Source organism: Podarcis pityusensis (genome assembly GCF_964106645.2).
Source record: "Podarcis pityusensis genome assembly, chromosome: 7".
Classification (NCBI taxonomy): domain Eukaryota; kingdom Metazoa; phylum Chordata; class Lepidosauria; order Squamata; family Lacertidae; genus Podarcis; species Podarcis pityusensis.
Genome location: NC_138031.1, coordinates 70,739,896 through 70,760,379, shown reverse-complemented (window position 1 = coordinate 70,760,379; position 20,484 = coordinate 70,739,896).

The window sequence follows — 20,484 nt, the reverse complement described above, 5'->3', positions numbered from 1 at the left end:
TTAGGGGTCCTTGCTTTGATTCATGGCACCTTGTACTGACTTGCCTCTGAGAAGTCAAAAATGCTTCCCCTTCACTTCAAAATTCATCCAAATCTAATGCCCATCCCTAGTTATCCACACGCACATATGATTTAACTCTCTGATAGAATCAGGAGTTGGCTTTCATATAGCTCAGTGAAAGAGTTATCGGTAAACACAGAAGAAGTAGAAAGGAGGGAATTGGTCATAACATCATTTTTAAAATTAAATTTAAAAATAAAAAGGAAAGACACTGATTGTGGAAGAAAAAGTTGAAGCTGGAGAGTAATGACTCTCTGGTCAGCTTTCCACATTGGGAAGGCTCGTAAGATACCTGTAAATGTGTCCACACAAGTCAGGGCATACCTGTACCCCTGACTACTAGGCAATGACCTCTGTTTGCCACACCTCCAAAGGTGTCCCAGACCTCTTGATTTCAGCCATTGTGCTGGGAATGGGAGATCATTGCTTAACCTTTTGATACAAGGCACACTTGCCAATGGTATCCTGAACCTGCAGTCATTTCTGGGTTTGCACGCCTCACCATGTAGCTGTCATTCCTCGGTTCCCAGCTTTCTCATGAGCAACAGTTTCCAAGCACTTGGCCTCTGTTGTGATGGACCTCACCTTTACCAATGCATTGGCCTCCTGGTTCCCTGGAAGTAATACAGGATTATGGGCACTTACAAACATTACTCTAACCACCTTGGAGTGCAGAGGGACCATGTTGCAGATGTCCTTCCACAACTCAGCCACCCACAGCTGCTTCCCATTGAATTCCCAGTTATTGTGGTGCCACTAGGCCACCCGTACTGTCAGTCCTTTAAAGACTGCCCAGGAATTGGTGCAGATCTCTATGCAGGAAGGCTCAGCCATGATTGCCATCCATACAGCTCGCAATGCTGTCCACTGGCTGGATGCCCCCTCCCCTTCATCACACCATATCTGCTCTTTGTATGGTTGATAAGCAACTGCAGCCCACTTGGAGCCTTTCCTCTGGCAGTGCCATCAGTATACCAAGCCAATTGGACTTGTTCTACTCCCTGCACCTCCTTGGGCATCTGTGGAGGTAGAACCATCTCATCTGGAAATTGGGCATAGCTGACAGGCCCCATGACAGCTTGAAGCTCCTGACTCAGGGGCGATGCAGGCAGCTATCCCCTTTGTTACAGATAACCACGCCACTGAGTCAGTGTTGGTGTCTGTACAGCTCCAGATTTAGCCAAATTTTGGCTCTCTACCCTTTATGGGATTGCCAGTGCATATCACCACAAGCTGCTCCTTGGTTAAATGCTCTGTGGCTAACAATGCATGTAAGACAGCACACACTGCTTTTCTCGCTCCTTTGAACAACTGTGACCAGAACCCTAGAGGCATGTGCTTGCCATGTTGGCGCTGCCACAGGTCCCAGCTCATTCCATCCTCTGTGACGGTGACATCCAGCCCCACAGGGGAGGCTGTGTCAATAGCCTGAAGATGCACAGCTTGGAAACCGAGGGCTTTAGCCTTAGTAAAAGCTTCTGAAGCCTCTCTGGTTCAGTCCCAGATAATTCCCTTCTTGAGCAAATGGCGAAGAGGTCTCAGTGTCTGTGACAAATGAGGTACAAAGGTTTGCCTGTACCCCAGCTACCGCACAAACTGCTGCAATGCTTTCACCCCCTGGGGTATTGGGAACATCTGAATCTTCTCCACCACAGTTTGTGGAATAGATTTGACCCTACCTAACCATACCACTCCCAGGAATTTAATGTCTGCTGCCGGGTCTTGAACCTTGTTGGTATTCATGGCCCAGCCCCAGCATTGTAGATGCTCTGTTTTTCAATGGCATCTGCATGTTTAAATATGTGAGCTATCCACCTACATATACAGTATATTTGGATGGATGGATGGATGGATGGATAGGTACCAGTAAATTTACAACAGGTTAAAATTTTTGCAAATTGGCCACACAGAATGAAATGGAAGTTGACTGGGTTTTAAAAAACAAAACAAAACAAAAACAAAGGTTAAAATTAATATACAAACTATATTTCTTGTAAAATGAGAAATTGTCTTTTTCATATAATTGGAGACCAGGCTTGTGAAACACCATGGATGATTGACAATCATGCATTTCTAATTGAAGCTCCTTGAACACTCTGTCATTTATTTTCCTCCAGTCCACTTGTATTCAACTAACTGTCCTTCATTTCCTCAATATGAATATATTAGTATTAGATCTAATGTATCACTCTTGACATCCATTCACCTTGAATACAGAAACAGTGAATGAATGGGGTGGGGTGGTGGGGTGGGGTGAAAGAACTTCACAATTGGTGGAGCATTCAAAATGGCATGGGTTCACAGGAGAAGTTGTGACTTTCACATTCAAATGAGGAACTTGTATAAACCAATACAAATTTGTTCTGATTTCATCTGAGCTCCTGGTCTCCTGTCTGATCGTTTGCTGCTCTGCTAGGTCACATAAGTGCTGATGCTATTTTTTTTTAAAAAAAATGGTACCTGTGTGATATCAGCTAGATTTTACTTTTTACTTTTATTTTTATTCAGTTTCTGATTTCCCTTACCCATTTATATTGAATTGTTTAATTAAAACTTATTGAATCAAAAACCTGGAGTCGACTAAAAAGCCTTGCTTACACAGTGTCACCTGCAGCTGGATGCTACATCTATTGCTATTTGCTTACCATAAAGGACCTCGTGGATGTTAGCCTCCTAAGGACATAAGATGAGCCCTCCAGTTGTGATTCCTGGCAGCTGGAATCAAAAGACATAATACCAGAAAAGCTAACCAAGAAACTGAAACTAGCATGGGGACAAACAAAAGAGGATGCCTTCAACCTGATTTGGCTCACCTTTATTACATACACAGCCTAGCAAGTCAACAACATTGATATAGCTAATTTGACCCCAAAATGCCCTGCCCCCTCACACATGCAAACAAGACTAGCTGCAGTCAACTGAAGGCAACCAACCATGCTCTGCCCCCCCACCTCACTCACCGTCAATAAAAACTAATAAATGAATGGAAAAAGAGCCTACCCACATGATGTTCACACATACACTATGTACCCCCTTCTTTCTCCCCTGCTCTATCCTCCCACCTCTCATCTCCTCCAACCTCATAATGTCTATAACATTAGTGTCGCATGTCAAATATAACTGATTTGTAGAAAGGACTCTATGAACTGAAAGCAGAGACGCTGTATGTACTTTTGTTATTCAATGAAATCTTAAAAACATTAAAAAACAACAACACATTAATGGTGGCAGTTCTGCTCATGAGTACAATTGATACAGATTGCCTCCACAGCCTGTGCTACCTTGCAATGAGAAAAAAGCATGAAGAATTGGGTTTCCCTTTGACGAACCTATAGCTATCTTATACTACATGTTGAACCAATATGTGAATTATGGCAACTTCCCAGCACAGATTTAGGCATGCTTAAGTTTCTGGTTTCACCAGTACTTGAATGCACATAACAGCAGTGGATCATCACTTCCCCTGCATTTCAGTTATGGATATTTATATTTTAATGGATCTGTTTATTTTGTTTTTTTCATTTTGTATATCCCTTAGATGCCTACTTTGGCATTCAACATTATGTTAATTGATTCATTAATATCTGAGGCTTTGAAGATCTGTTGCTAGTTATAATGCACTGCACTGCGCTGGGTGGATCCATGGTCCAGAACAGTACAAGAACATTCCTCTGTTCAGACTAACAGACACATCATCCTTACAGTAGCAAATTGAGGTGGTTGTGTGGCATTAGAGTCAAAATAGGACCAATGAGTAACAAGACAGATGAATCAACATGAACTAAGTGAATCTTGAGGCATATAGAAGTATAATATTTTAAGGAGTGGCAGAGCTCCAAGAGAACTAAAGCCCCAAATATTAGCCCAATGAAAACCAAATATGCTCAGTGACCTTCAAGAGCTGTAGAATGTTGAGTGTCAGTCAGAAAGGGGAGGGGGAGAGAGAAGAAAACCTAAGAAAGAGAAGAGTGAGTTGATTTGCTCTAGATGTCCTTATTGCTTATTTCCTGGGGAAAGGCATGACTGCTTTGCTAGCACCTTGGACAGAAGCAGACCTACTAGAACGTCAACATATATTGTAGCAATTTGTTGTTGGGCCTATTTATCTGTTCTGTGTGCCGCACATGCCTTCTAGTTGATAACACAGGCTGCTACTGTGGGTCTCTTTCTTCCATTGATCACGTATATATATTTCCCTCTTCTCTTTCCATGGGTATACTTTGGATACAAGTCTGTGGGAAAGATGAGACACTCCAGAAGTTGTTGGATTCTCAACTACCATTGTCTTTGACTTTTGATCTGCTGGATGGGGGTGATGGGAGTCCAACAACTTCTAGGGAGCTACAGTTCTTCATCCCATTGCATGTGAAAAGAGAGTAGATACATGATCATCTTCATCACTGATGCCTTTGATTAAGAAAGACAGGATGTAATATTTTGGAAAGCCAATTAGGGTGCTATGTTGTATAATGGTGGCTGAACCTAAGAGGTTTTCCTCTTTAAATTAGGCTATAATTAACCAACTAGTATTAGGGTATCCAAACCACATGGGGTAGCAAACAAAATCTTTGCTTTGTACTTTCATAAACAAACAGTGCCCCTACTTATTTATCAACCTTCATATTTTAATGCATATTTCTAGTGCTAATTACATTGTTTGCTATATTAAGGAGGATAGCAGGCACATATGGAGATTCTAGTACAATGTGAAATTCATGAGATGCCAGTTCTCTTATAAATATAGAAATCCATTAATTAGCACCAAGGGAAAAACCATATGAAATCTCCAGGCACTCCTTGGGATTTGAAATTAACTGAGTTAAAGCTGATGATGCTTGTCACCAATTAATATTTTGGGGACTTGGAACTTGGATGTCTAGGGATATGATGTGATTTAAACTTCAGAATAATATCTGCCTATATGGAAAGTTGGCCACTGTGGATCGCAAATGATTAAACAAAAGACATCAAGGTCACAGGTGCACCTATTTAGTGGCTAAGGCAGCTGGTGCAGAAATTAACAAGGTCCCTTCACTACTATTAAACTGAACAATACCAAACTTACTTATTTTGCAAGTTTTAAAAAATTCTATGAAATATCTGTTCAAAATGTGCTTCTTTCTGTAATTCTTTAAACATGTTCAATTTTTCTTGAGACTCTCTGCATGTCCCCTTTTAAAGAATGATTTCATGCTGAAAGCAACACGTTTGCGACTTAAATGAGAGCAATTCTGTTGACAAAGTTCGTAACTGATAAAATGGCCACAATTTTCTGCATATTATTATTGCTGTTATCAGTATTGGTCCTGCTAGCTAGGGATGACGGGAGTTGTAGTCCAAAAACAGCTGGAGACGGAAGTAGACTCACTGAGGGTATGGAGTCGATGGAGGGTGTTTGGTCTACAGTCTCATCAAAACCTGGAGCCAGCAGTTGTAAAATCTTTAACGTAGCCTTCATCATCATAATCTGATTTATGAAGGTTTCTAATATCTTACCATAGTGTCTTATTCTTAACTCCATAACCATGAATTATGGAAACATTATAAAATACCTATGATCTGTAATCCTTAAATGAATTTAGGAAGCCATCTACACATTTAAATTGAGGTGTTTAGTAGAACTTTTGATTCAGAAGTTAATTCTTCTGATTGAGGCTGTATTTGAAAGGAATAGGCATGCACTTCCCTGTAGCTACTTGTAATCTCATGTATCTGATGTTCCAGTATAATTTGGATCATGTATCCCTGGTAAGCCATACAGAGCTTCATATAGGTTAACTTGTCTCACATCACCTTCAAATCAGGCACAGTGCAAAAGGACAATTTAATATAGGCAAGCACACCAGTTTGCAATTCCCCCAGCTGCAGGCTGTAGTAAAACAATCCAGCTAGAGTTGTATGATGAAGTTCCGCTCTTCATATTTCTTGAATCTTAAAAGTGTGGTTTGCAGAACACCACAGACCTAACCATGTTGACTCACAAGTAGGCTTTGTTGAATTCAACAAACTCCTGCATAAATGCGGTAAGGATTGCAGCTTCCATTTTCCTGGGGAAAATACAGCAACAAGTATACTACCATACCAGCTAAAGGAAGTACTTCACCTTCTCTCACCTGAAAATAAAACCTTAAACAATAAACAAAATTACTCTCTGATGCTCTTAACCCCCCCCCCCAAAAAAAAACTATGTTAACTGGACTGATGTACTTCAGTCGTTTTCATTTGGTTTGTTGGAACTGTATTTGTTAAAAATGTTTTTTTAGAGAGAGAGAATAAAAAGTGTTTTTTTTTTTAGTTTCACTGTGAATCTTGGAAAAGAAATTGTATATTGCCAAATATTGCTAAAAAAACATGTTAAGTCTGCAATAAGAAACACTCTTAATAGAGAGTAAGCTTTTGGTTTAAGAGTTATTTCCATATATATATATATATATATATATATTTATGGGGGAAGCAAAATAAATATAGCTCAACATTATATCTGTTGGTCTCTCTCCTGTTTTCTCTTTTGAACATTTCTTTTCCATTTCCACTTAGTTTGTTCAGTGCATATTTATTGCTCAGAATTAAGGTGACTCTGGAAATGTCGCATTTGCAGACAATGGGGTGATGAAACTTCTGCTTTTACTTGCACTAAAAGCAACCTTCAACAGCTGTGTCAAAGACAGAATATGCTTTGTTCATAATTCATAATGCTGCCAGCAGAAGAAGAATTATTAGTATCTTAAAATTTTATGACATTTGGAGGAGGACATTTATAAAAATACTTAGCAAATCTGACTTTATTGCATTTTGAAAACTCAACTTACATTTGGACTTAAGTAATAATTAGCATTTTTACTGGTATCGACCTGCTGGTATAATATATCTGATAATGTAATTCCAAAGTTCAGCGGCACTCAAAATCTTAATTTAAACTTTCAGAAAGTCTTCCAGTTAAACTAATGTGCAGACTGGGAGAAGATGTACTATTAAAGTAGCAGCAGTGTCAAGGATATTGAAAAAGTCCAAAGCTTCCTTGGAAAAGGAGAGTTTTCAGAGTATCGGATAACTGTACAAAGAGCCATAAAATGTGTAGGGAATTTCCATAAGGCTTCTCTTCAAAGCATCGTCCAGTATGAAATGGGCAAACTGTTCAACCTGAAGGACAATGCTTCCTCTCATGATCTCTGTGTGAATGTGAAAGTATAGCTTGCAGAATGGAGAATGCCCATTCTGATGGTCTTCTGTGACCCAGGAGGAAAGAGGACCCACTCATTATAGGACCTCATCCAGAACCTAACTGGATTGGCCATTGAATCTTATTGCATTCTCCACTGCACCTTGGAAGCATCAGGTTAATGTGTTTTAGGGGAAATGGTGGGTGATTGATATCGGGGGGGGGGGGAGTATTTGTTTCTGTGTAGTGACTTCACTTCAGTGATGACGGGGTTTGTCAGTGGGTGTCAGGAAGCAGAGGAATACAACCCCCACGGCAGGTTGCCAGGAATGGATAAGACAAGGAAAAGTCCTTACCACCTGTGTTTATTCAATATTCACAGAGAAAGGCTTGGGAATGTGAGCTCTCGGAATAATGGCTCTGAGTGAGTCTCCACCTCCACCCTCTCTCCCATTATGCACCATCACTACGGGTGCTGAGATGTGCCCTCTGCCTCTGAGCTCTCTGCTCTCCTACTTTCAATGCCCGCCAGGTTCTGGGTGGGGGTGGGGGTCTGGAATGCTTTCTAAAGACACAGTGTCCGTCAGCTGTCTGTCCCCTGGTGCTTCCTCCTCCTCCTCCTCCTCCTCCTCCTCCTCCTCCTCCTTCTCTCCAATTATTTCCCAGTTTTCCCCCTCATCTGCCTCTGAGCTGTGACCTCCCTCAAACCCCTTTTGTAATTCTGAACTGCCTCCTTCTTCTCTGAAAGGGTCAGGCTGGGGAGGCAGTCTTCACCATTCCTCCTCTGCCCAGTCCCTGACAAGGGGCTCTTTCTGAACCTTGGAATTCCACATCCTGAAATGTTTCTATAATCAAAATACAGGAACAATTGCAACAGCCGGGTTCTTACCCCTGGACATAGGAGCCAACTCCTAGGGGCTGATGTACCAATAAAATATTTGAGGGTGCCACTTCCCTAGTTGATGGGCATTGCCATTTAAATGGTGGGTGGGTGCCATGTCTTGTGATTGATTATACAGGGCGGGGTGTACCCAGCCCCTTCCAATATTTTATTCTAGTTGGTAACCCTACAGTGGGGTCAGTGTGCTGTAGTCGTATTTACCAATAACCAGTCATTCACTGCTTTACGGGATCTACAGAGTGAAAGTCTGTTTTTAGCAAACACCCCATGACTACCTTAAGAAATGTACCCTGCCCCATGAGACTTTCACTTAAATTTTATCTGCATCATGCAGTACTAGCAGTACCAATGCATGGCAAGCATAATCTTGGCATGTGCTTCCCCTTGCCTAGTCCCCTGGGAGAGAATGCCTCTCCTGGGAGAGTGTATCTGTGTCAGTATATGTGCACATGTGTCTACTACAATTAATTAGGACCACCTTTTCCATCCGTCAAATGTCCCTAACAGATTAGTCTAACCAATTAAGCATTTACATGTTGTAGCTCAAATCAGACTCCAGACTATGAACTCTATAGATTTCTGCAGCGTAACTTGCACGAGGGATAAAAATATAATTCTGGAATAAATGTACACACACATGTATTTGACCCTAGCCCTTAAATTAATAGCATAACTTCTAATTCTCCAGTGCATCAATAATTTTACAGTAGTTTCATATTCAGACGCTACAGGATGCGGCTGACCTCTCTTGGTTTGTGAGCTGAATAGCTGATGACATTTTGTCCCGCTGAACATCTATCGCGCAGCATCATTAGTGGAGTAATGAAATGGCATGATCAGTCAGTTGGTCCTTTGAAAGCAGCAATTAGACTGCTTATTACCACTTCAGGAGTACAGTAAGTAATCTAAACTCAATTTAACCAAATTCTGCTTTAGCAGAGGGTACTTTTGCCCATTAATGAAACTACTCCCAGACCATTCCACCACAATGGCTTGCAGGGCTGGTGTAATGGTTCCATAAATAAGAGGAATGACAGCAGCGGACTTTACACATGCAGTGCAAAATCAGGTTTTAAAAGGCTAGGGAGAAAACTATACACAAATCTGGAGTGGAATCCCTAAAATAGTTGGGTGGTGCCTTGTCTGCCTCCTTCCGGCAACTCCCCTTCAGCCAAGCTGGTGTCAAACATATTGCTCTGCTTTCCTTTGAATCACATCAGTAAGGCCAAGAGAGGTGTGTGTGATTGTTGTCTGGGCAGCCCAGGACCTCCATACACACTTGTATGCTTGCGCCCCAGGGAGGTCACTTTGCTGCTGCTAATGCAGCAGTTTGACTTCACCCCTGGAAGTGTACTCCATTTTCTGTTGAGACAGACAAGTCAAGGAAAACAAAAAGTTGTTAACCAGCAGACTCCAAATATCCTAGTAGAGTGGTACCTCTGGTTACAGATGCTTCAGGTTACATATGCTTCAGGTTACAGACTCCGCTAACCCAGAAATAGTACCTCAGGTTAGGAACTTTGCTTCAGGATGAGAACAGAAATCGTGCAGCGGCAGTGCAACGGCAGCAGAAGGCCCCATTACCTAAAGTGGTGCTTCAGATTAAGAACAGTTTCAGGTGAAGAACAGACCTCCAGAACGAATTGAGTTCTTAACCCAAGGTACCACTGTAGTTACATTTGTTAGGCCAGTTTGTTGACAGCTGTATGGCAAAACTTATGTCTGTATGTATGTATGCATTTGTACCTCATCTTTTAATCACAAGGATTCATGAAGTGGCTATAAATTTATAATAACACTTTCAACAAATGAAGCAATAGGCAACAGAAACCCAATATAATTTGAGAGTTTAAAATCCTATAAATCAGCAGGTACTTAAAAAACAACAACAGTGAGGGATCCTTGAAAGGTAGGGGAACAGTATTTCAGAGATGAGGCATCAGGACTGAAAAAAGGCCTATTGAATGATGCCAAAGGCCTATCTAGTCCAGTGTTCTCACAGTGGTGATTAAATAATTATGGGGAAACTACAATTTTCCTTATTGTCACCAATCTCTCTTCCAAAGGTTGTAAACACCAGGGTACAGGGTATGGGAATGGGTGTCCCTTTGGGACTTTAAAGGTTACAAAGAAGCATTTCAAATTGGGCGTGAATGTGGGAGAGGGAATTGGTAGCCATTGTAGTTCATTTAATAAAAACTGCTGAGTCCCCATTAGCTACAAATGTGCATCCTGAAGCGTCTGGTGATCCTTTGGGAGAGTGACCTATCCGGGCTCTTACTTGCCAACATTTCAGAGATTAAAAACAGGGACAGCTCTTAGTACCCCTGTTTTCATACCAAGGTCTGCCCATTAGGCAGTGCTATAGGTTTCCTCAGCTGTACGCTGCATTCATTTACTTTGTGCCTGCATTAGCCAAGTCTATATTCCACTGTTTGTTTGTTTTTTAAAAAAGATACAAGAGGGTGTTAGTTCTTTAATAAAACACGTAAAACGTTAGAAGTGCATGACATCAAAAATAATCCTCACTGTGTGTAGCCAGTGAAAAAATAGGCTGTGGACAACATGTGGTCTTAGTGGTAATGCACATGACAGTATATATTTGTGCATGAAAAACGTGATGATTCCACATCCCACTCCCATCCTTCTAGATACTAAGGATTGGCAGATCAGCCTATTCCTGGACTTTGCCATTTTCATATACAGTCATACCTCGGGTTGAATGTGCTTCAGGTTGAGCACTTTCAGGTTGCGCTCAGCGGAAACCCGGAAGTAACGGAGTGTGTTACTTCCGGGTTTCACCACTTGCGCATGCACAGACACTCAAAATTATGTCGTGCACATGCACAGAAGTGGCAAAACGCGACCCGTGCATGCGCAGACGCACCGTCGCGTCTTACATTCTATTCAGGATGCGAACGGGACTCTGGAACGGATCCCGTTTGCATCCCAAGGTACCACTGTACAGCTGTAGGGGTTGGTCTACTATGAAACTAATGAAGTTTAAGCTCCAGGGCCCCTAATCCCAGTAGACCCAATTTGAGCTGCATGACTCAAATCATTCTATGATGCATCAGGCATGTATATCAATTTTTCCTAATTTCCATCCCCCCCAACTTAAAAACTATACGGCATAGAATTTTTTTTATTCACATCATTAACTTTGACATGTGAGGTAATCCAGTACACCCAATTTTATTCAAAATCAGAAATGTAATAGTAGTAGTAGTAGTAGTAATCGTAGTTGTTTTTAAGGTGATCTGACGTGGAATAACCCCATTGAAGAAGATAACAGTGGTTACCCAGACATTGTTGCTTGTTGCGAAGGTGCCCCCATAACAGTTCAAGCTTCAGGATATATAAAACTGTAGATCCGCTACTATATAGCTGTACACAAATTACCTCTTGACATTTGTCACTGTTTGTGGGTAGTTAGGGGAAGGGGTGAGTGAATTAGGTCAGTTCACTTAAAAATGCAAGCTGAACAAAACTTTAATCTACCCCTAGGGACAGGGATTTTCCAAAGACTGAAAGAAAATTGGGACTGTCCCTAATAGAAAAATCGGGGCATATGTAATTTGAAGTATGTAGTTTCCATCCTGAACACGGCTTCAAATTTTAGTGAAAACTTGTTTACATTTACACATCACATTTTTCTTTTTCTTTTAGGGGAGGGATTATGTGGGGATGTTATATATTTCATGACTTCCACTAGAGAATAAAGCTTATGATGTTTGAACTGTTGGATTGGGTGCCATCTATCAACCTCCTGGATAAATGAACCAAAGCTATTCTTCACTGAATTAATTTATTGTCTCAGATTTTCACTGAGAAGCTAAATACTAGACCTTGAAGTGAAGTTATATGTCACCCAGAACATGCGGAGCTGAGGCTTATCTTGCAAACCAGACTTAAATAAGGTTATCCAATAGTAACAATGAAAAATGTTTAACAAGATAATAAAGTTAATTAAAACTGTATCTTAATTAAAACAATCAAAGCAATTATAGCATAAAAAGTAATTAGAACACATAATGTGATCAAAGATTGTGTATATTTTCCTGGGAAGAGCAGAAACTGATAGGCAATGTTTTACTGCCCAGGCAGTATTTAGGAATCTGTTGATTCGTGGCTATACACTTATCTTTGTCTTCCGTAAGAAAACAAAACTTTTCTAGGATGTATGGATATGGAGAACTCTGCTAGTCTTTGGGATGTTTAGCTTCTTCCTAAATTCTTATCCACACACCTTAAAGATTACAAAAGGGGCGCCAAGCAACTGTCCTTGATGAGGGAATTCAACAAGTGGTGTGTCACAGATGAAAATGTCCTCTCCTTTGTTGCCACATGTTTGATCTTTGATAGTTGTGGCATTCTGAGACGGTCTACGGTGGAAGATCTTAGTGTTCAAGCATGTTGATATGGGAGAAGGGAGTCCATAAAGTTCCTGAAGTTCCTAAAGGTTAGAACCAACCAGCATCCCTTGTGGATCCCTCAGAACTGGCAAGCCATCCCACATAAAGTCCTGGCTGCTATAGTTTGAACTAACTGCAGTTTCTGAAGCAACTCAGAGGGCTGCTCCACACACATCCCCTTTCTATTTAAAAGTAGAAAGTTCATTTAGGCTTACTATTAGGAAAGTGCATAAAAATAGCAGTCTGTATGTGTGCCCCCTTAAAGTTAACAGGAAGTTGATTGTATTGATTAACAGTGAAACCATTGTCATTGTCATATCAGTTCTCCATGTGTCTGGCATTAAACTGGGCATCGTTATCATACTGTCAGTGATGGTTAGCGTCTGTCTTATCTTCTGTAGATTTGCTTCTAGGCAGCTGTCAAAGATAGTGGCAAAAGCAAGGGAAGTTTGATTTCAGCCTCACATTTAACTTTATTCTGTGTCCTCTGGTGTCACTGTTGAGAAGCACCTTTAAAGACATCTTGGGGGAAAGCTTCCAAACAACATCTACAGTAATGGGTTGCTGTAAAGGTTTTTAAGGAGATGTAATTTATCTTTTTGGTCGGCATGCTGTCAAACAATATCATATGCTGATTTGCTGCTATAGCGTATGAACATAAGAGGAACACCGCTAAATCAGACCAAGGCTCCACCTAGTCCAGAAATTTATACTCCAAGACAAGGTTATGACCAGAGAGAGAGAGCCAACAGGCAAAATAAAAGACACACACTTACTGCAGGGGTGAGGGAAAGATGTTGCTGGAACTCCAACTCCCATCACTCCCTGGTCAGGGATGTTGGGAGCTGTAGACTAGCAACATTTGGAGGGGCACATGTTCCCTGTATTTGATTTGCTGGTTTATGTTATAACTCAGAGGCCCTGAAATTAAGATACAGTTTTAATTAACTGTATTATCTTGTTAAACTTTTTTTTGGCATGTTTTTTGCAAGTTGGTGGAGGGATCAGCTATAATATATGCTGCTGCCACGCAGCTCAGTCAGCTCAGTATATGCACAAACCCCAAGAGTAGCTGAAGTGTGTGTGTGTGTGTGTGAGAGAGAGAGACAGAGAGAGACAGACAGACACAACTTTAGTTGGTGATTTATCCTAAAAAGATTAAACCCTACACATCCCGATGGCTATGTTCCATCTCGACTGGCAGAGGCAATATGCTTTTGAATGCCAACTGATGAGAATTGCAGGTGGGGAGAGTGCTGCTGTGCTCAGGTCCTACTGGCAGGCGAGAACGTGATACTGTTCTTAATGTGTCCATGGCCTCATCTAACAGGATTTTGTTATGTTCTGAGGCCCAGCTTTTGGTGTGGCATTGCTGGAATTGAATATCCCTGAGTGCCCTTTCTCGCTCCCAAGGAGGAAATTTTCCAAGCCTCTTTTCATCTAATGAGATCACTTTATTTCCATATTAGTACAGACAACACCCACACCCCAATTACATGAAGGTTACTTTCCAGGTTATTGTGTGTGTTGTTGGAGCATGAATATCCCACTCTGCCTCATTCTGCCCCATTCTGCCCTCTTCCAGTGCCAAACAGGTGCATGCATGGTGGTAAATTGAGAGTTGCCTTTACAAAAAATAACAGGTAAACTTTAGTTCCTAGTAAATCTTTCTGTAACCTGCGAGAGCCATATTTATGGCTTGCTGCACTAGTTGAATTGTCTATCAAGCTGATAGCTAAAGGGTAAACACTTTTGTTTTGAACCCCTGTGTAATAAAACGTACATGTAGCTCCAATAAAAGTGGCACATTACACCTGAGGTGACAGGCTAGTCGTGTCTCTTTGGACCATCAGTTCTCCTACTCATTTTAAATCCCTTCTGAAATATGTTTCCTCTTCTTGCCTAAATGTCTTGTCTTATATTTCTATTGGCTTCTTTTCAAAAAGCAACTTCTTTGTACTTCTTGTTATGCACCACCCCAATCTCCCAAACGCTGTGGAAGGTGATGCAAGAGTGCCCTTAAACCCCATGGTACCTTGGGGTGCTTGTCAATTAAGTTCTCCTTATCTGCCCTCATTGAATACCAAACAGACCAAATAAATACATGCATCAAGAGCAAATCAAAGAACCCCCCCCCCAAAAAAAACCCCTACTCAGTCCCTGGAAAGATAACACCTGGGCAGGAAAGGCATTCTGTGGTTTCAGTGGGTCTACTCTGAGTATGAATTAGTTGGGTACTGCTCAGGAGCTCTGGATTGTCTCCTTCCTTTCTTCTGTTGGTTGGTTATAATGTCAACCTTTGTGCTACGCTTACTCCTTGAGGTTTTGCTTCACAAAAACTGCCCACCAATTTTTAAAGTTGCTAGAATATCTTCAGATGATCTGCTTCGTTAGACAGTTTGTTTGTTTTTTAAAGAAGAACCCAAAAACCAAAACAAGCACTTTGTAGGAGAACTGTGATAGGATCCCCAGTGTTGTGTTTAGAATCCACAGCAAACCAAACTTGAGTTAGAAACCAAACTGGAATGGAAATTATGCCTTTGCATATCCCTACTCTTCATTGCACCCTTCACTGGTTTCTGCTTGCAGGAAGTGGGAGAAAAGTTGATATTTGATGACATCACGCTGCACGCAATCTGAATTTCTGAAAGTTACTAGTTGGAACAAGACACACAGCTGCTGCTTTGAATGGCAGATATTCAACTTTTTAAACATCTAGTTCCAACCATGACAAAGGGAGAAAGAGCTATTTCTAACTGGTGCACTTCAAAGACTTGTTGCCTCTTAATATTTGTGGCACCAACAACTATCAAAGAGGTACAGATTCAGAGACGTGTCTGAGCTTTCTTATTTTATTTTCCTATTAGTCATGAAGAGACAAAAGGTAGACGTCACAAGAAAATTGCACACACACTTATAAATGGAAAAGTGAATTCCTCATTTTATTCAATGAAGCCCTTCCTTACACAGAAGCTTAGACTAAGCAACATTGGAGGATCACTTCAGCATATTAAAATAAATAACATCAAGAGTTTGTTGGGAGACTTAGAATTTTGGAATCTGGCGTATAATATCTGCAAATGTCAGGCTTATCCTTTGGGTCTGAAAATGTCACCCTTTAGAGAAAGTCATTAAGGGATGATTATTAAGTTGATGTGAACTCGAAGAAACAGATTAAGAACAAAAAGAAATGGGGGAACTGAAATGCCAAGTTGTGAAATGACTATTTCTATGTTTTGAAAATTATTCTGCTTTGATACCAAAGTAAGTCCTCTGGATCATGAATTATCCTTTTGCATGGACAGGCAGAGTCCCCCCAACCCCAGGTGACTCCCGAGTGGAATAATGACTCAAGACAACGTGCTATGGGATTAAAATTGGCTACAACTTTATTAAGTTTCAGATGTAGGGTGGCCTTGGTTCAAGCATTGGGCGTTTATCCTTCCCAGTCCCCACCTCGGGATCTGGGAGACATCAGGGTTATTCAGAATGTGTGGGGATTGGGCTGGCTCTGGAGAACATATTTTCAAGCAGAGAGCCCCCCCCCCCCCGTTTCGCCGCCGTTGGATGGGAGAGCATTGACAACCTCTCAGGATATGGCCAATGCCTCACCTCAAGACCCCTTTAACGGGGAACCCTGGTATCACCGCCGCAAGGGGGGTGTGGGTCACTGCTTCATGCCCCTCCCCATTTAGGAAGATAGACAAAAGGATTCCGCCCAAGGTCTGAAACTGCCAAAGTTGGGGCGTTTTGCTACTGGAAAGGCAAAACCTGCCAATGCAGGAAAATTCCTTTCTGGCCCTTCAGCAGCGACCCTGACGTAGCAGCGCCTGTGGAGAAGAGATTAACCTTCAAAAGAAGACTTAACTGAAGGAGGGCAGGGTGGGGGAAGCTCTGGAGCCGACTGCCGCTTCGCAGATAAGATTCACCTTCTGTTGTGTGGGCAGGACGGTCCCTCCCCTTACCTGGCCAATCCACTAGCAACGCCTCCCCAGGCGGGATTGGGCGATGGATGAGGTAGGTGGAGATCTCCAGGTATCCAGCCTGGGGAGGGCGAAGCCAGCCCCTACTACCAGGAGTCACACTGGGATCCAGAGGACTGCCGTGACCACGCAAAAGGCACCCCCCATTTGATGTCGGGAGCAGTCATTCTTTTCCCTTTTATCATGTTTTGCACTTCTCCAGATGATTCTGTCTTCTATACTTTCCTGAGGGTCTTTGTTTTTTAAAATAAAATAAATAAAATATCCTCCAGTGGAGATCCTTCTTTCACTGGAGACAGAAAAATAATCATTGTCAATCCCCACCCCCCTCCATCAAGGATAGAGGGATTTCTTTAGTTTGTTGGTGGTTTAAAACAGCCCTTGGTGCCTTTAGTAAAAAAAAGAAAAAGAAAAATCCTATTAAAATTAATTATTTAGGCCCGAAGTCTCTTTTTTTCCAGTATAGCACATCAGTGATTAAGATGACTATTAAAATGTCATATCAAATCAACAATATGTAGATGAGTTGCTATGACAATCATATTGCCTACTGTGACAGCCATAAATATTGTAGCACTGAGTTTTCTAAGGTTAATAGAGGAGGCTTACTGGAGATTTGCAGGTGTTTCCGCAATGTCTAAGGGTAACTTTTGTTCCTCACTCACATGCATATAAATGTTCACCATGTAATTATCTCATGAGTGAATGCAAGTTGTGTCTGTCGGCTGAACTAAATGATATTAAAACATGTTGCTGCCACCCCTCTATATTCCTTCACCTTATCTCCACCTATTTGAGGATATGATCATGTCATCTTGGGTTTCATGATATATAGACAAGGGAAAGCTGAATGCCGTTGGACATGTACTCTGGAATTTAAGAAGGCTGCTTTCAGAAAGCTTGAGGAACAACTGGGTGAGAGCCCTTGGTCTGAAATACTCAAAGAGAAGAGAGTCTAAGATGGATGGGAAATATTGAAGACACAAATTCAGATAACAAGAAAGAAAGGTGGGAGGCATCTAAACAAACCAATGTGGCTTCATAAGGAGCTTACAGATGAGCTAAGATTTAAGAAGAGCGTGTAGAAGAAACGGACAAAAGGGTGACAATTCCAGGGTGAAGAAGGTCAGGCAGTTTAAAGCTCAGAATGAACTCAGGCTTGCAAGAGAGGTTAAAAATTCAGCTATATTTGAAGCAAGCAGAAGAACAAGCAAGTAGTAGGACCTCTGTGTGGAGAAGATGGAGAAATGCCTTTAGGCGACAGAGAGAAGGCCGTGTGAAGTATCAGCATCCAAACTGAATAGATTAAGGGTTAAGACTCACAAGACGTGCAAAGTTCTAGGAAAGAATATTTTGAGGACATACACCTTGTGCCTGAGGCAGTTGTGTAAGATGGTGCAGTTATGTCAGTTAATAACAGTCTTTTTGTCTTGTTAGAGCTGCTGAGCAGTAGGTCTGTTCAGTTCTGCTGCTGCCTGCCTCAGAGTTAGTCAGAGTCTGTGAGACTTTTGGTGATAAGTCTGTGTAACACATTTGTAACATAAGTAGTACCTGCCTGCCTTGTACATATATATTTAATCTAACAAGTGCAAGGGTACTGTGAGTAAAAGTTATTGTTATTTAAACTTTAAGAGATTGTCTTGTGTAGATTTAATAGAAGGGGAAATGGGGGGGGGGGACTGGGACCAAAAGGGTTTGACAATCCAGTCTCTAGTTTTCGCATAAGCTCTGTTAATGGGAATTAAGTATAATTGCTAAATAAGCTATCATTTATTAAGTTTCACAGGTGTGAAAGATAACATTAAGCTAATTTATTTTTCCTAAATAAAATCTAATTCCCACATATTTGTGGAATGTGTTAAAATGTTGCAGAAAGGGAGGAGAGAGTTTGACACTGCACTAATAAAAAACTTTTAAAATAAATTAAAACAAAGACTATGGAAAAATTTGGTGATGATGACAATTTTCTGCTGCTTCAGTTTGTGCTGTTGGGGCAATTGGTTCAATTGTTCTGTATTAGGGGAATCATAGAAGCGTAAAATTGTAGAGTTGGAAGGGACCATGTAAGTCATCTAGTCCAACTCCCTGCAATGCAGGAATCTCACTGGCACTAAAAACAAAGGTGTTTTCTTCCTCTTTCAGCAAGTCAATGCTAAAAACTAAGAAGGGTCAATGAATATATATTTCACTTATTTATTTATTTATTTGAACATGGATAAAATTCACAGAAACACAGAAGCTCTATAATGAAACAGCGATGGTGAAGAAATATATATACATATATTGAGGAGGGAGGGAGTGTCAACCTTTTTTAATTTTTAATGCCCATGCCCTTTGTTATAATTCTAGACTTCTGATATAGCTGTCAGAAGGTTTAGGGTTGATAATTTAAATTTCCATTGCTAGTTTTTATAAGGATTAATCTAACACTGAGCAAGCTTCAACAAGATTAGCATGCCTTTCTGAGGCAGATATGAAGACACATTCAAGGTTAAAAGTGGGAAGGAAACATCTTACACACTTGGACTCGCAAGTTCATAACTGTGTCTGTGAGATTTTTCTCCATATTGTGTACAGGACTGTACCAGGGGAAAACAAACAAGCACAACAGGGCACTGGAGTTGGGAGAAGGGAAACACTGCAATTCTGGAATTTCATTGCGAGCCATTTTGCTATAGGAAGCAGATTCTTTTCAGCTCCCCCCCCCCCTTACATTTGATTAGCAGTATAAGACAAATACCATTCTCAGTTCTGTTGTACAGTGACATGCACAGATCAACTGTGGGTCCTGTGGACAATCTGTATATCTAGATGCATTCCACAATCTAAACAATTAGTGAACATGCACATTGATGTGCATTGTGGATTTCAGCTGAAGTGTGGATTACATTGCAATCTGTACTGCACTTTCGGTCACATATAACTGTTTCCCTCTATCAGCCTAACACACCTCACAGGACAGTTGCAAGGATAAAAGGGGGCAGGGAACTATGCATACCCATAACACGTTGAAACCAAAATCCAGGACACATATTCCCGGATGCCATCTTCCCATGTTTAGTCATGAGGGCATGACAGCCTTTTGGGTTGCCATGATCTTGCACAATTTTGATTTTACAGGCATGGAACCCCAAACCACAAGTTTTTGAGTGCTGCATAAGATCACAGCCCTGAAAAAGTGCTTTTTTTGGGGGGGGGGGGAATTGTGTGAGATCACAGCAATCAAAATGGTTGCCTTTTCTCATGATAAAAAACAGGATGTCCCAATTTTTCCGGGACACTTGTGGGGTACGTTCTATGTAAGGTAAAGGTAAAGGGTCCAGTCGTGGCCGACTCTGGGGTTGCGGTGCTCACCTCGCTTTATTGGCTGAGGGAGCCAGCACACAGCTTCTGGGTCATGTGGCCAGCATGACTAAGCCACTTCTGGAGAACCAGAGCAGCGCACGGAAATGCCGTTTACCTTCCCGCCGGAGCGGTACCTATTTATCTACTTGCACTGGCATGCTTTAGAACTGCTAGGTTGGCAGGAGCAGGGACCGAGCAACGGGAGCTCACCCTGTCGCTGGGATTCGAACCGCCAACCTTCTGATCGGCAAGTCCTAGGCTCTGTGGTTTAACCCACAGTGCCACCCACATCCATTGCCCTAAAATCAAGGGGGGGGGAGGTAGGCTCAAATTACAAACATAACAAACTAAAATGAAAAATAGTGTAGCTGGTTCTGGGCCATTGTGTTTTAATAAAACCTGTATTTTTTTCTTTAGAAAATTGTCTGAGCATTTCCTAAATTTGTATGTGCCTTGAGATACTCCACCTCAAACTGATTCCAGATATTACCTCCTGTCTTGATCATACTGGACTGATCATATTCGACCCTAGCCCCTGACAAAGAATGGAATAATTTTGTTCATGTGTGGGTTTAGATTCGAGCTTTATGCATATATTGGAAATTAAACAGATGGCTTTTC